This window comes from Leptodactylus fuscus, chromosome 5 (genome assembly GCF_031893055.1).
Source record: "Leptodactylus fuscus isolate aLepFus1 chromosome 5, aLepFus1.hap2, whole genome shotgun sequence".
NCBI lineage: Eukaryota > Metazoa > Chordata > Amphibia > Anura > Leptodactylidae > Leptodactylus > Leptodactylus fuscus.
Window position 1 is genome coordinate 85425287 of NC_134269.1, and position 18007 is coordinate 85443293.

Below are 18007 nucleotides of genomic sequence, written 5' to 3' on the forward strand. Positions count from 1 at the left end.
GGACATGCAGGACTTTGTGTCCATGCAAAAATAAAAGGTTTCTCTTTAAAAACCCATTCAAACGAATGGTTGTAGACAGCCAGTGATATCAGCAGTAGGAAGCTAAGTTGTATGACTTGTGGAACACGGGACCCCCATTCTTGTGATCACTAAGTTGATGAGGCTGGGGTACCACATTGCAGGTGCTGTAAAACACTGCAGTGTTTTTGCAAATTCTGGCTAATCCCATCCACACACTACAGAAAAGTATCCACAGAAATGTAGCGATTTCAAAATCCGTTGTATTTCTGTGACTCGCAGCATGTCAATTATACCTTGTATCATAGGGACAGAAAATCTACAGAAGAAAACTGCGGACATTCTGTGAAAAGCGCTTCGGAAAAAAACGGAATGTGTTTCCGCAGCGGTCTTTTCTGCAGAGTTTTTGGCTACAGATCGCTACATGGGGCCTTAGTCTAATACAAGGTAAATTACTTTAATGACTTTGTAACTCTTAAGACAGCAAGTGGATTTTTACAATTTGTTTTCTTCATGCATACACCAGTCAAGTGCAAAAATGGAAACAAACTAAACAAGAAAAGCCTCTGTTATTTGTATTAATCACCAAAAATAATTCATCAATGACCTGGATTTAAGGTGGGATCATGAAGAATTTTCATGCCATCTCTTTTCATATCCACCTGCTATTACAGATAAAAGATATGATTTTTCCTCAGGAAATCATATCTTATTTTTTTTATACATTTACTATTCAGACCAACCAGCACAAGCTTGAAACAGAGAGGAACAAAGTGTTTGATGTAGTCTACAGCATTGCATGTCATATGAATTTACACTGCATCTCCCCAGGCCTAGACATGTAAACAAGTGTTAAGTACAAGCACTTTCCAAAGAGAGAGCTTCACATATCTGCAGCTATTGGTGAAGAGAGCAGAAGTTAATTAATCCCCTGGAGATAAACTTTCTCTTGTATGATTCACCGCAGAAAGGAAAAAAATCAATTGTGGGTCATGCCATTCCATAATTCAATACTATGAACCTTGTCCTGCCAGGTTGCTATACAGAAATCTGCCATATGCCAAGGTCTTGTTGAGGAGATGATGAAGGACATGGATAAATCAGATATTTTTATGGAATGAATCATAAATTTTGCTTCATCACTTAGTTTTTTACTTTACCACTGAGACCAAAGAGTTGCTATTTACTGCGAAGAAAACTGTAAGGAGAAGAAGCAAAAACAAGTGACTTTTTTTTTATAGACGCGCCATTCAAGTTTTCCACCATTACAGAGTAGAAGATAGACAAGTCAGCTTTGAAGGAAATAGCAATAGCTTAGTGTGAAATTGCTGCCATCGACAATGACATGTTGCAGAGGACATTCTCAAAGCGTCACGTTTCCTTGTGCGCGAACGTTGGGGGAAGACATTTTTTGTAATGTGGACTTGTTTTCCACTAAATACAGGTATGTTCAGTTCTTACAGCTCGCCTTTACTCACGCGTGCGTGAGTAATTAGCATTTTTAAAGTTGTACTCCGGAGTGGGACACCCTGTATATTTGTAGCATACGTTTATTGGGAAAGGCAAAACATTGTTGAAGACAATTTTATAAAAGTGGTGCAAATATTATTTTGGGGTAGTATAAAATGCATGGAGAATGGAATGGCATACATATATGCTTAATGTTTGTACAATGTTTAGTAATCGTTTTTTCCCTATTTCTTGTAGCAATCATTTTTTGGATACAACCATGCGCCTCCAGGAACAAGTGGTACTTTATACTACAAAAGAGGTTACACCAAATGACACCTCACATACCCTGAAGAGGGCTTTGTTGATGGTAAAGAGCCAAGTACATATATGGGATGTATTTTGCTTTGACATTAATATCTGAATGAACTTTTCATACATTTTCGGAAGGTTAGTTCCAAAGCTCTCTCTGTTATAGCTGACTTAATTATAATGACTTGAATTATAAAAATTGTACAATTTTTATTTCTGATTTCAGATGTTTTTATGCCCATTTGCTATCTTCTATAACAGAGGTCAGCACTCCAGCTGCTGTGAAGCTACAACTCCCAACATGCTGCATTTACTTCCATGGGAGTTCCAGGAACAGCAGGGCAAGTATGCATGCTGGGAGTTGTAGTTTTGCCACATCCTATCCCTGATCTATAATATAGGACATGTAGGCTAAGGCTGGGGCCCCATATGGTGTAAACGCAGCGTTTTACATTCCGTGCAAAGTAGATGGGATTTTATCAAATCCCATCCATTCATTGTAGAAAAATATGCACAGTGGACATGTGATTTTGTGAAAAGTGTTATGGGAAAACCACAAAGCGCTGCCGACACGTTTTTTCCTGCAACATTTTTTTTTGCAGCGACCTGCTATGTGGGGCTTTAGCCTAAATCTGTGCTTTCTATAAATGTGCCCCTGTATCTGTATAGCAAGTTCTACCCAGCATTACTCCATCTACCATACAAATTAATCCACTGGAAAATCCAGGTTTTTAATTATAAATGATAAATGATGTGCTTAACTTGAAACAAATGTGGTTCTTAGAAATAAGGAGGTTAAAATTTGATTAGATTTCAAATTAATTAAATAGTTCAAAGACACAAGTAGCAACAAATTTTATTAAACTTCATCTTAATTAAAAGTGTTCGGGTGGCTATGTATGCCCTGATGCTAATAACCTCATTCCATTAAACTCTTTCACAGCGCTTCTCCCAAATTCAGTTTGTTTTACATTTATTATGGAAAACTCAGCAACCAAAAAATTGTTAAAAATAAATTGACACTAGCTAACAAAAAAAATAGTGAAACTCAATTTAGTTACATACGGTTACAAGCAGCAAAGTAATGATCACACAACGCATTAACAACTCGGGCACAGAGTGATAACATGATTTCTTCAAAGACTTTCCAATGGCTTTTGTTTTCTTTTGTGATAAGAGAGAGATCATGCTGCAGAGTGTCAAGTTAATTCTGCTCAATGTGTAATTGAGAAGGATGAAAAGAGACAAAGGTGAAGTTCAGCCATGATGTTACAGAGTGGATCCAGAGCAAGGCAGAAACTCCTACAGACTAAGACCCCACACAGCAAGCCGCAGGCAAAAAGCACTGTGGGAAAAACCATGGTGGAAATACATGTAGTTTTGTTCCCTCAGCGATTTGCACAGAAAGTCTTCAGAATTTTCCTCTGCTGACTTATTTCTTTGATTATACCTAAACAAGTTTTTGCACTTCTATAGGTTTAAGTGACATGCTGCCATTTATTATCTGCAATGTGTGGATGCGATTAACCAGAATTCCATCAACTTTGCAGTTAATGTGATGCCGCTATGTGGGGCCCTGGCCACAAGGTGGACACCACTTACCCCATATTTGTAGAAAAATGCCTTCCTGAATCCAAACATTGCAATTAGAATAAATACTCAAATAATAGTCTCACAGGATTCAAGAAGGTCCTGAAGACTCACCTATTCAGGAAGGCCTACAACCTCCAATAACACTATCACCGCACCCCCATCTGTACAGTCTCCCCCCTCTCCTTCTGTCTCTACCCCCTTCCCTCATAGATTGTAAGCCCTCGCGGGCAGGGCCCTCTACCCCGCTGTGCCAGTCGGTCATTATTAGTATCATATCTACCTGTATATTCTGTGTATTGTATGTAACCCCCAAATGTAAAGCACCATGGAATTAATGGTGCTATATAAAATAATAATAATAATAATAATAATAATAATAAATAATAATAATCTCCATAAATCAAATTATCATAAGTAAAATCATTTTAACATATCTGTCATAGCCAACATTGTTGTATTTATTATTAATAATAACCCTTTGTTAGAGTTATTAGATAGGCATCTAGCATACATTTTAAATGCTGACATATTATCTGCCATTACTAACACAGAGAGTAAGGCATTCCATAGTCTGACTACTCTACCTCTGTATAATCGTTTCCTGTACAGATGTTGAAATCACTTTTCCTCCATATATAGTGAATGTCTTGGACCTTTTTACAGTTCCTTAGAACAAATAAAGTGGATTTTCATTGTTCTGACCATACATATGTATATTGTACGTGTACATGCTAGCAGAAAAAGTAACCCATTGAAGTCAATGAGAGGTGCTTTTTTTCAGCGCTGAAATTCCACACCAAATTCCTCACCATTTTCCTCCGTGTGAATGGACCCGGCATCTTTTTTCCAAACTGAGCATGCCTGCCATTTCTAGCCTCACTTATTGGAGAATTTACATGACACTTAATAATCTATTTGCCTGCCTAATCCCTTCTCCTGTTCTCTTGTACCTTTTCCATCTAATGTATATGCAATCATACGATTACTGCATCAACAATACAATGTATCAGCTATGCACTAGCCCTTTCTTCTAGCTTATTCAGTCATTCCTGTAATATTTTAGGCCCGCTTCACATCTGCTTTCAGTATTCCATTCGGAAAGTCCGCTTGGGGACTCCCCCGAACAGAAACCTATACGCATTAAAAAGTGGTTAGCTAAGACGCAACACGGATCCTATAGACTATAATGGGGTCCGTGTGGTTTCTGCTCGGTGTCCGCATGAATCATACAGAGAGAAAAGTACTGAAAGCAGCACTTTTTTCTCTGCATGTTTCAGGCACAAACCAGATGGACCCCATTATAATCTATGGGGTCCTTATGGTTTACCAGGTAACCAGTTTTCTATGCCTACAGGTTTCAGTTTGGGGGGTCCCCAAGCGGAATACTGAACGCAGATGTAAACCAGGCCTTAAAATCTTTGCAAGGTTTAGGTATCTTACATAGTTCTGAATCAGCAGCTAAATCTATACGCTCAACTCTGTACATTAAAGTGTAAGTAAACATTCAGACAACTTTAGATTTTCTGGCAATATTTGTGTCCTAATATATTTTGTAATATACTTTATTAACACATTTTGTCTTGTTTTATGAAATCCTGCATTTCTTTGTTTTCATGCTTCCCCATTGAGAGCTGTATCATGCTTTTCACTGTATGAGGTGTATGGGCATGCATGTGTAAAGCATAGCAAGAGATGATAGGTGAGGGGCAAGAGCAGTGCTCCAGAGAGCTGAAGACCCATCCTCATTGCACCAATTGCCTTACTTGCATATAGCTTCTAAGTAACATACATAGCAAAGAAAGGTTATCTATCAGTGTAATGTACTCTGTCAGATGGTTATGAGACTTGAATATGCTTGGGGAAGGTGGTAAGTTTACACCTCATACACGGAGAAAAATGCTGAATTAAAAACAATGGTGAACACAATTTAGGATTATCATCATACATTAAAGTTAGTAAGTGGAGGGACCGGATAAAAGTGTTTTTCTGTTTGATTTTTCACACTAATAATAAATAAAACACTGAATGAAATGATTTGGAAACTAAATACTGCCAATAAAAATGCATAAATCATTGGAATAACCAAAATGAGGAAAAACATTCCACCATGGTGTATTTAATGTCACCTGCCTGGTCTGGTCCGCTCTGCCTGGTCTGGTTGCCTTCATACTTACAATCATTTTAGAAGTGGTGCCCAGAGAGGAAATTTTCATGCTGTCTCTGGCTATAGAATGATATTTATACCTAGTACGAAGATCCTGAACATAGATGGCATGCTTGCAAATGTGCTTCATGCCCTGAACAGTAGATACACTCAGTAGCATCAGGTTATGTTTATTCACATACAGTCATAGTCAGGATTAAATGAATCTGCTACGACAATCTGTTACCCTGAGGCCATAAAACTGAACGAAGGTTTCTGTTATTGAGATCAGCAATGTACAAGGCTCGGCACTCCATAAGGTATATCTGTTGGGATGTGCTCCCAATGACTTGCCATTCATTTCAGTATATGAACCGGAAGGAACACCAACTAAAAACTGCAGATCAAACTGTGTAGGTCTATGTAGGTCACTTACGTTGCATGACTTTCTAGACATAAATCAGTAAAAACAATAAACTCACACATTTATTAGCATTACAGACATGCATTTTTTATATTCCATCAAATATATATATCTGACAGTGCTGCAGCGCTTGATAGTGTTACTAGAGAAGTCTACAGTAATTCAAGAGAAACTGAAATTCTCAGGCCTTCACAGAACTCTAGCTAGATTATTTTTCTTCATAAATTCATAATACTAGTTAATTGATTTTCCTGCAGTAAAAATATAGCAGATACAAAGTTATAATGCTTAGTAAATCTTTTTTTTTTTCCCCCAAAAGGATCATTTAGCTAAAGCTTAGAAGGAAATGTGTCACGTTGTGCATGCTGTTTGACCTGCAGTCAGTACGTTGTAGAGCAGGCGACGCTGAGCAGAATGATTCATAGTTTAGTTGGAAAGATTATACATAACTTGTAATTTACCGATCAAAAACTGCTAATTTTGGGTTTACGAGTCGAGTGGATATTCTCCTGTACTGCTTGAGCATTCATACAGAGGAATACAGATGCAGCAGAGTTAACCCGATCTTCTGCATTTGGCTAAACCGTTGCAGCATATCTTACCACAGTAGAGAGTGAAAACCAATGAACAGTCATTGAGGAATGTTTTACAATGACTTTTTATTGTTTTTTTGTTGTCTTCTGTGATAAGATATCTCATTGCAGCAGTTTAATCAATTACAGGAGTTTGGGTTAACTCTGCTACACCTGTATGTCAATCACTAAGTAGGAGTACCCAAAATTAGCAATATTTTAGATCAATTCACTACAAGATATATTAAATAATTTCCCACAAAACTATATATATCAGCTCTGCAACTTCTCTATTAGCCCTCATGTAGACGTCCGCATGACTGGTCAGTGTGCTATCCAGATTTTTCCCGGATAGCACACTGACATATTAATTTCTATGGGTCCGTACACGAGACCGTGAATGACATAGTCAGGTGTGCAGACCGACAGTCCGGGCCACAAAATATGGAACAGGTCCTATTCCTGTCCAATTTTGCAGCTCTTCTGTGACTACTATACATTGAATGAAAGGGGCTGCGGAAACACAGGCAGCACATGGGTGACGTTTGCGTGTCGTCTGTGCGTCGCCTGTGCCGTTCATTAATGGCAGCAATTTAGGACACAGTCATGTGCAAACAGCTTTACACGGTGCTGGCAGTTCATTCTACATGTCTAATGTGAAAAGTTCTCTTTAAGGCGAGGGTCGCTGAAGTTTTCCATATAGATATAACAGAGGCAGAAACTCTTCAGAGGACTGCAGACTTTCCGTGAAAATGCTGCAGAAAAAAACACTGCTTGCTATGTTTGGCCTCATTTTGACGGGCCGATGGCCCCATCCTGCTTCTTTTCAGAAAAGTAACAAGGGCAGTATAAAAATGAATACAGTCACAATTTTAAAAACTTGACATTTAAAAAGTTGCAAATCGCTGGTTTGCAGATTTTTTACACCACAAAAGTGGCATAAACCCATAACAAATATGCCCAATGTTACCCCCAGCAATCACACCTGATATCCAGAGGTTTCAGCAATTCTGAATTTCAGTTACAGAAATTAGATATCAGAATTTAACAGTAGTAAGTAAATATTGAGGGTTCTGTGAATGATGTCTAAGATGCATCCATTTATCCATGGACAATCTGCGGAAAGAAGTAGCTTCATCATTTCGAGTCAGTTCGCAGTGTCTATCTACAATGCTCTATTGGTTGGAAGAGAAGGAGCTGATAAACAAAAATAGAAGCAGATGGAGAGTGAGAAATAAGTGGTTTGATGTGACTTCTAATCATTACAGCAACACCTCTCATTAAGCACATGCAGCCTAGATGCCCCTTTTGCTTTAAGAGAAATCCATTAAAAAGGAGTCTGTCAACAGAAGCCAGCATATGAACAGATAGGTTAGGGTCACCTGTGTTTTCCACTTGTGTATTGATGCTTCCCATGCTGAGACATTGCAGTTTTTGTAAATATGCAGATGAAGTCCTGGAGTAACACGGGCACTACTGTGGTTCTAGAGGTAAGACTCCTCTTTAGAACTATGGAAAAACCGTCATTGTTCCAAAGAGCCAATTTGCCTATTTACAAAAATGGCAATAACTAGGTAGAGAGGTAAATTCACAAGGGGAAAACAATGCTTGATTCAGGTGACCCTAACAAGTCTAACTGGGGGCTGATATACTGGCTTCTGGTAACAAATTACCTTGATTCTGATTAATGAGCAATTCATTTAAGGACACTCCCCTTTTTGTTGCCACACCCCCTATTGACATGCCATGCCACTGAATTTTGATATCAGTTCGTGACATATCAGTGATCCTGATGGGATAGTGCACAGTTAGTGATATATGAGTGATCCTGATGGGATATTGCACAGTTAGTGACCTATCATTGATATTGATGGGATAGTGCACAATTAATATTGCACAGTTGGTGACATATCAGTGATCCTGATGGGATAGTGCACAGTTAGTGATATATCAGTGATCCTGATGGGATAGTGCACAGTTAGTGACATATCAGTGATCCTGATGGGATAGTGCACAGTTAGTGACATATCAGTGATCCTGATGGGATAGTGCACAGTTAGTGACATATCAGTGATCCTGATGGGATAGTGCACAGTTAGTGACATGTCATTGATCCTGATGGGATAGTGCACAGTTAGTGACATATCATTGATATTGATGGGATAGTGCACAATTAATGATGGGATAGTGCACAGTTAGTGACATATCAGTGATCCTGATGGGATAGTGCACAGTTAGTGACATGTCATTGATCCTGATGGGATAGTGCACAGTTAGTGACATATCATTGATATTGATGGGATAGTGCACAATTAATGATGGGATAGTGCACAGTTAGTGACATATCAGTGATCCTGATGGGATAGTGCACAGTTAGTGACATGTCATTGATCCTGATGGGATAGTGCACAGTTAGTGACATATCATTGATCCTGATGGGATAGTGCACAGTTAGTGACATGTCATTGATCCTGATGGGATAGTACACAATTAATGATGGGATAGTACACAATTAATGATGGGATAGTGCACAGTTAGTGACATATCAGTGATCCTGATGGGATAGTGCATAGTTAGTGACATATCAGTGATCCTGATGGGGTACTGCACAGTTAGTGACATATCTTTTAGCCAATAGCATTGTAATGCAGGATGGAATAGATGCTAAAAATTGAAATAATCGATGTGAGCTAGTTGAAATCCATTAATTGAACTGACTTTTGTTTTAATTATTTTTCAATTAATTGCTCGGCCCTAGTATCGATCACTAACTAGGACCACCCACTGGACTGCTTAACCCAAAATGACAAGGGGTTTACATCAATAAATTTAGATGAAGTATTTTCCCATAAACCTAAATAGGAATCTGGTACTCTTTCAACATGACAGGTTCCCTTTGAACTATGAAAAAACCAAAAGTCCTCCCCCACCCCCTTATTTCCACTCTCAGGTTTTTGTGATGTGCATACATTCCCAGTCTATTTGATGGTATATGCATTGCTTCACGTGCATGTTTTTTATGTTTTCAACTCTTGTGTTGTATTGTATTTTACAAAAATCCTTTCAATAAAAATTACAGTTCAAAAAAAAAAGAAAAAACCAAAAGTAATTTATTGTAAAGTGTTGTCTATAATATAATTATCACAATAGTGTTTTTCAGTTGTACTATCATTCCCTCATATGGTATTGAACCTCGTCAAATTTTGTATGTGAAAAAACACGCACATACACTAAGATAAATAAGAAGGGGATTGGCTTAATTCAGCCATGATATTGTTTTAATGGGTCTCACATCATATTACAAGTACACAGCTAGGTTCATCATACTCAATTAAGCAAATCTTTTTGTAAAGCCTGCAGGCACAGAGCATGTAAGCATATCGTAGAGATAGCTACGATGCAGAATTTCTATGATCTAGATAAAAATATGGATAAAACATCAACAAGCTCCTGACAATACCATGTGACTGCGCTTCCGAACCGTGCCTCGGTTGATGTAACAAAATCATTCATGTGCGCTAAGCCAAAGATCCTCTGGTGAGACAGTTCTCCAGGCCAGCTCCCAGTCGCTGAAAACAAAATAGTACCAGATTCTCTAGTCTCGTAATATCTCCACATCAGCTTTTCACTATTCAGAGAAAACGTGTGCTGTGACTGGAAGGAGATTGATAAAAGTATGTGGCTTATGTCTATTATCCCAGTGAGAGAACTTTATTCTTTATGCCATCCTACCACGATCATGTCCTCGGAATACAATAGGACAATCTATTTATATTTATATAAAATGTACTGCAGCCAATATACTGCGTACATACAAAATGGCCAATTACACCCAAAATGTGCTCCAAAACATTGCCTTGTCTAGATTTTGCATCCATTAGAGCATTTCTCAGAAACACTTTCAATCTCGGAAAGGTCACAATTCAGCTGAAATTTAATTACCAGCTCTTAAGGACAAGTAGCAACAACAAAAGCATAAACGGAATCAACATTTAGACCACAATTCACGATAAAACCGATGACATCACCAAGCACAAAAATACTCTGCCAGGTATTGTAGATGCCAATTCCATTAAAGATTGCTGTAATTTCAGGAAGAATCTAGCACTTGTATTATGTTCGAGCACAGTGGAAGAAAGAATGAATGAATTAGATAGCCAGTGATTTTGTTTTCCTTTTTATTTCTTTTCATGTAGCTCATGCAGAATGGATGGAAAAAAATGATAACACAAATACCCAATATCAAAGACCAAGACTACTTATTGTTAGGTTATTTAGCGGCAACTGAAATAAAATCACCAAGAATAATAACATTAATGCAGCCATTGTACAATTTGTTCAGATTATATTGTCATTATTGTCTGGAACTTCTTTGCTTTTAAGTATATGATGTCATTGATGGGAATCTATATGAATAGATAACAGACCAATGAAATGGAAATGTTCATAGCATTCAAATGAAGTTTTACATTTGGTGAGTAGTCAGCAAAAGTAAGTTCTCCACTGTTAATACGTGAAAACCATCAGCAATACAATTTAGAAACAGATTTTTCTGCTGTCTATTGAACCAAAGCCAAGAATGGCTACAAAGGAAATGAGACCTATACAGGAAGCTCTTAGTGCTAGTTCACACGTAGTTTTCTGGTCCGGATTTTGACGCAGAATCTGCATCAAATTCCAGATAAAAAAAAAAAACGCCTCCCATTGAATTCTATGGGAGCCGGTCATTTCCTTTTTCCGTGAGCAGTATTTTACCGCTAAAGGAAAAAAGAAGCGACCTGCCTCTCCTGATACAGATCAATACAATCCCTCCGGACTAGGCCCATTCATTTCGGCTTAATCCGGAACGAAAAGACGCGACTGTTGCAGATAGCCGCGGCAGGTGCATTTTGGTCCGGATTCTGACACGGCTTCCCACGTCAAAATCCGTCCCAAAAAAACAACATGTGAACTAACCCTTATACTTCTACCTTCTGCTCAATCCACTCCTGGCCTTGGCACAAAAAAAACACGCAGCAAAATCTGCAACAAGAAAATGCTGCATTTTCGCAACGTGGGGCTCCAGCATTATAGTGCTTTACTGAGAGACGAAGTGTTAGGCCGGGTTCACACGGAGTTACGTGCCGCGAGATTTGGCACGTAGACGCCGCGTGACCCTTTGCGTGCCGTACACGCTCCCATTCATTTCAATGGGAGCGGGGAGCGTATGCGCCGCGCTAGTTTGCGGCCGTGCATTTATTCACGGCCGCAAACTAGCGCGGCGCATACGCTCCCCGCTCCCATTGAAATGAATGGGAGCGTGTACGGCACGCAAAGGGTCACGCGGCGTCTACGTGCCAAATCTCGCGGCACGTAACTCCGTGTGAACCCGGCCTTAGTAGGAGAGGCAGGCGAACAAGGCTGGTAGCGTAATTAAAGTCTTGTAGGCCCCGATGCAATCTTGTTTCCTACTTAATCCTTACAGAAAATTCTTGATAGTGATGGTTATGGGTGCTAAGGGCTTTAATCAATCTTAGGGTGCATTCACACTGAGTAAACGCTAGCTTATTTTGTAGAGTAAAATTACACTTGTAAATTTTGCTATCCCATTGACTTCAATGATATTTTTTTACAAGTGTAAAAATACGCCTGTAAAAAATACGCCTGTAAAAATACGCCTGTAAAAATACGCCTGTAAAATGTCATTGAAGTCAATGGGATAGCAAAATTTACAAGTGTAATTTTACTTTACAAAATAAGCTAGCGTTTACTCAGTGTGAATGCACCCTTAGTCGGGAGAGCTGACAGCTTTCGGTTATGTGGGAGCTGACTTTCTCATAGGAATGCATTGACCAACGTTGATTGGCCGAATGCTATATAGTATACAGAAAGTTCACAGAGGGACAAATGACACTATCTGCCCAAAAAAATAAACACATAAAATTTCACTTTTATTGATATCCTTTAAAACCAATCCAAAAAGTAAAACAAAATGATTGTGTTCCACCTGTTCAGTCCATACAAAAGTGAAGAAATAACTAGGGAGGGGCAATTGTATATACACCTATATATGCCCTATAGGATATTGAAACCCTCACTCCCTAATAAACCACAGTGGCTTTTTTCCAAACAGCAACTTGTGAACAGGACCCAAAGCATGAACTGCCAGCAAATCACTCCCCCCCTCTGAGGTTACTGGCCTATTGCCACGCCAACAGAGAGGAGAGAGGCACTGACAGTCAGGTCACCGTACAAATGCTGAACTGGATGATAAGTCCACTGACTAACTGGGAATTTATGACCCTACGCAGCGTTTCTTCTATTAAAAAGAGTCATCAGGGGTCTTTTTCTCACTTCACAAAATAAACAGCTTAACACTGTAACACATGATAGCGGTGTGGTGTGCTGACCGCTGGCAGGATATATATATATATAGTATACAGCATTCGGCCAATCAACGCTGGTTCTGACGGAGGCTCGTCTGTCACAAAGCAGAGTCTAAGGTCGGACCACAATGGAGACTGCTGTGGTCCGATCTTAGACTCCGCCTCCTCACAGACGAGCCTCCAGCAGAACCAGTGTTGATTGGCCGAATGCTGTACACTGTATAGCATTCGACCAATCAATGCTGGTCAATGCATTCCTATGTCAGCTCCCGCATAACCGCAAGCTGCCAGCTCTCCCGACTAGCAAGGACAAGCCTGCTACACAACCAGCGTTGATTTGCCGAATACTATACAGTGTATAGCATTCGGCCAATCGATGCTGGTTCTGCAGGACAAGTAGGGGCCGGTTCACATTAGTGCTTGCCTCCCGTCCGGAAGGAGTCCGCAGGAGGACCCCCCAAACGGAATATCAGCGCAACTGCAAGTGCTGTGCAGTTAAAGTCTATGGGGTCCGTGCACTTTAACAGCACAGTGCTCCTCCTAAACACTCTCCTCCTGCTACTCGTGGACTTTGTGCTGTTTCATCTAGATATAATCATACCGTTCATTCATAGATTGTATTCTTTTTAATGCTTGCTGCCACCTGCTGTCCTTTTTCTGTATGACAGCCTGTAGTTAATTCTGTACATGCCTTCACTTCCTGGTTCAGGGTAACTGTTTCCTGTTTTCACTTATTACTAGTCTCCATTTTCTCTGGGAGAGACACCCTTGGACTGAGCAGCAGAAGGCATCAGTTTTCGACCATACACACAATTACTAGTTGCTCACACTTGCTGTACCATCCTGCTTGTTACACCTATATTCCTGGAGAAGTGCTGCATTACCATCACATGCTGTATGTCCAGTCTTCCAAATAAACAAGCCTGAACTTCACCATTCCTGATGTGCATCATCTCTCTGGACGCTGAGCAACATGGTCCTGTCTGCCCTGCATTGAGGAAACGAAGGTAGGACCTCTCCCAGCCCCTATATACCTGCCACATCTTCATTCGCCTCATGTGGGGACAGAACAGACTTGGTGACTCTCCTTTAGTTGAATAGTGGTTTTCCCTGAAACGACTGTAATGGGATTAGATATTTGATCGAGTAGTCGAATATTGAGGCTCTACTAGAAACGAATATCAAATCTCGAATATTTCACTACTCGCTCATCTCTATTCCAGAAAGTATGCTTAGATTTAAAGTAATAAAGCTTATCCAGTGCAGGGAATGTATGCCTAAGCTTTATATGTCCAGAGATAACCCTGCTGCTTATATAGCACAAGCATATTCTGCAGCATTACACAAAGGTTCTCACAATTTACATAGGAATTTGACTCCTGTGGAGTTCATAATTAAACTCTCTCAGATAAAGACACCATTGCCAATTTCATAAGAAGCCAAATAGCCTATAAGTAAATATACTTTTAGAGGTTTGGGAAGGAAGCTGGGTAAGCCAAGGAGAACTTTCATACAATGCAGATTAGTCAGAATCTAGGACCCCGATGCTACAAAACAATAGTGTTAAGCATTGAGCCACCATGGTTACTACTGATGGTTAACACTATTGCTTTCTATGATGCTTTCTGGAATAACCTTATTTTCAGGGAACCCTTACAACATAAATGATTTAGAAGGACCAATGCCAAGCAGCAATACAAGGTTTGGACTGAAAACAGAGGAACCACACTCACCCAGATCCTTATGCCATCAGTAAGAAGTCACTTGCCCCAGATGCTTCCAGTTGAATAAGCTAAGCTGTGAATTAGAGGACAAGGCTGGCTCTTGTCAGTAGAGATTTCTTTGGAACATCCACAGCTCTAAACAGCAGAACTTCTGAGACAAGTTATATTGAAATTCTACTGTTTAGATCTGTGAATGTTCCAAAGAAATCTCTACTGACAAGAGCTGGCCTTGTCTTCTAATTCACAGCTTATTCAACAAGAAGCATCTGGGCCAAGTGACTTCTTCCTGATGGCATAAGGATCTGTGTGAGCGTGGTTCCTCATTCTTCAGTCCAAACGTTGCTGTTTGGAATTGGTCCTTCTATATCTATATTTCTGACTCCCTCCTTGGTGGTGTGGATCCAGCTCTTCCCACGGCCCAGTACTGTGACCGTTGAGACTATTATTAGTCAAGGTGGTTGTGACCTGGCTCCCAACATTTTAAGGTAAGAGGCCAACGTTATATTATATTATTTTAAGTGTGGAATCTACAATATTTACAGTGTCAACTTTAATAAGAGTTAAATACATAGGGCATCAATTTAAGGATTTTGATTCAGAAGGACTTCCCTCTATTAGCAACTGGCAATTTATGGTTTAGAACCTAACAGAACCCAAGGGTGCTATAAAACTTTCCAATCTTATTATTATTTGTTCAGATTAATTGCACACACTTACTGGTATGTCCATTTTATTTTACTGATGTACAAGTAGGAAACATTGCCCTTAGGCATGGACATCGGGAACCATTCTAAAAATAAATGGAGAAATCATGCACGTAATGAAGGATTAAAGCTTGGCAAATTCATTTATTTTGAAAGTCATTTTATTAGGCTTTTGCCATCTGCTCGCTCTCTAATTATAATTGCCAAAACATATTTCATCACACTTTCTGTGAAAACTCCATAATATTATTCTTTACTCCAAAGGAGAGAAATATTTCATCCCTTTAATTCATGGTTGGTGATGCTGTAGTCAAATCTACCAAGAGTGCAATAGGGTTAGAGCCTCATGCACAACCATGTGCTGATATTATGCAGCTTTACTATATAACAGAGTCATTGTTAGCCCCAAATACAGTATTGCAGAAATAATAGTGGCATAACTATAGTCACTTCAGAAATAATATCACTATACGTGTTGTGTCTCACAAATATAACATAGTTCATCCTGAAAGTAATTACACTGCCACAATAATCCTACCAAGTAAATGTTGCCTTCAACAGTATTAGTACCAGACAATTCTAGAATTCCATCAGACTGCTCCATAGTGCCTAAAATTGTGTTCCAAATAGTGGGTGCCCACACAGAGTCCCTCAAGATAACTGACCAGAATGCTTTTAACAATAATAGTGGCAACAGTTTTCGCTAAAAAAAAGTCATGCATATTGCATCTATAGTGTCCTCAACAACATTACCAATACATTGCGCCCTAAAATAATTGCATCCATAGAGGTCTCCCATAGTGCTATCAACATTAACTGTACTATCTGTAACCAAGAAGAGCAGAAAGGTACCAAAAAAGGGTCTTTAATATGGTGCAGGCAGCTGCAATGAAGCCATCATGCGTGCCTATATTGAACATCTGTACTCTAAAAGGACACTTGACTAAAGTGCCTGTGGTCTACATGGTAAGTGGCAGGGTATGAAGCCAGAAGTTCCGAAGCTCTGCTGCAGATTTCAACTTTATCTGCATCCCCAAGGATGCTGATAGAGCTAAAAAGGGCACTTGTAAAGTAATCGACATTGAATTATGATTACATTCAATAGGTTGCCAAATTCCTGTTGTAATACATATATATGTAATATGGATGTACAACTCACATATTGTCTCCATTCACCTTTCCTTGTAAAGTGTAACACTTCATGGGTCTATCCTTTTTCCCCACTCTACCAGTTCAGTCACCTAGTTACTTTTTACTAATGTACTATTACTGTAAATGCTTTTCTCAAATGTACAATGCCATGAAATGAATGGTGTTCTAAAAATAAATAATAATACTATGACATCTAATGTTTGTACCTGCAATAAAGCAGAAGAAATGGATGAGAACAGGTATGAAAATACAATGAAAACCCAAAGCTGTGTTAAGATACAGAGATAAATGCATATGACATAAAATATGGATGGGCTGCCTGCAGGTAGCTTATTTATCAATACCAGGGCTGTATCCTATGTGTGTAGTCAGCAGTATTTTCCCTAATGTTACAAATACAGTATACTGTACAAATACAGATCTATAATATGGATATCACATAGAACCTTTATCTCTAATGTGGAAAAGTTTTGGGTTGAACTTTATTTTACTTTGGTAAAACATACTAACAAAGTATTAGTTAAAATTGGAGGAAGGGAATTAACCCTTTATATACACCCTGTACGGACATACAGACATCACAGAAGGGGACCCACAACTCTATTTGAGAAGAGAGCACACAAAAAGAGAGATTTCCAGTCTATAGGTCTTCATGTATCTCATTCTTTGAAATACACTGATTGCGGTATATATGTAATTTTTTTTTTAAAGGGGTACTCAGTTTATTTGTCTATTGAACTCAAAATCATACAATTTTCTAATCTAAATATAATTCAAATTGTGGGTGCATATCAGTGCGGGATCCCTTTGTGTACTGATATAATAGTGCAATGGTATAACCCATGGATCAGTCATGTGTAATATGTTTCATTGGCTAACAGAACAGGACTATACATGGCATCAGTCATGTGACACATCATGCAACCCTTTGTGTTTGGTTGGCAGACAGGACGCTTACATGTAACAACTAAATCGAATAATCTTCACTTTGTGGGTGTTTACATGTAACATAGTTGTCTCTAGCTAATGTTGTTAATAAATTAGACTGGAAAAAGATCAACCAAACAACCAAAGAATAATATAAGACTTTCCTCTCCACAGACGAGATAAGGTGATGCTGTAGTAATACTACAAACCACAGCACCGCGCCCCAACACAAAGTGTCTGTATATTTATTTCTCTGATCTCATGTATTTTTTGTGTGACTTTTTTTTTTACTACATTTATATGCATATGATTAGTATGACTATTTTTTACAGTGATTTTGGTCTTTTATTGTCTTAGCATTCTAGGATGTTTAATACACCGGCCCCAGCACCTCTTTTTCTGAAATCTTTGCATGCTGTCCTCCATTTTCTTACCTTATTTATTGATATATGGATTTATGACTTGTCAAATTTTTTATTACATTATGTTTTGTGTAATTGTTATATTGTTGATATTTATTTCATGATGAATACGATAAGAACATCCACAGCAGGGGTCACAGGTTAGTTTACAGCTATCAGGCACAAGATTTTAACAAATGTACCAGACCCACAAAAGACAAAT

The 18007-nt window shown here is 38.9% G+C and overlaps 1 protein-coding gene across 3 annotated transcripts in view; it reads right to left on the reverse strand.

Annotated features, from left to right (window-relative positions):
* Positions 1-18007, reverse strand: part of APBA2 (amyloid beta precursor protein binding family A member 2) — a 302921-nt gene that overhangs the window by 230045 nt on the left and 54869 nt on the right. The window lies entirely within an intron of this gene.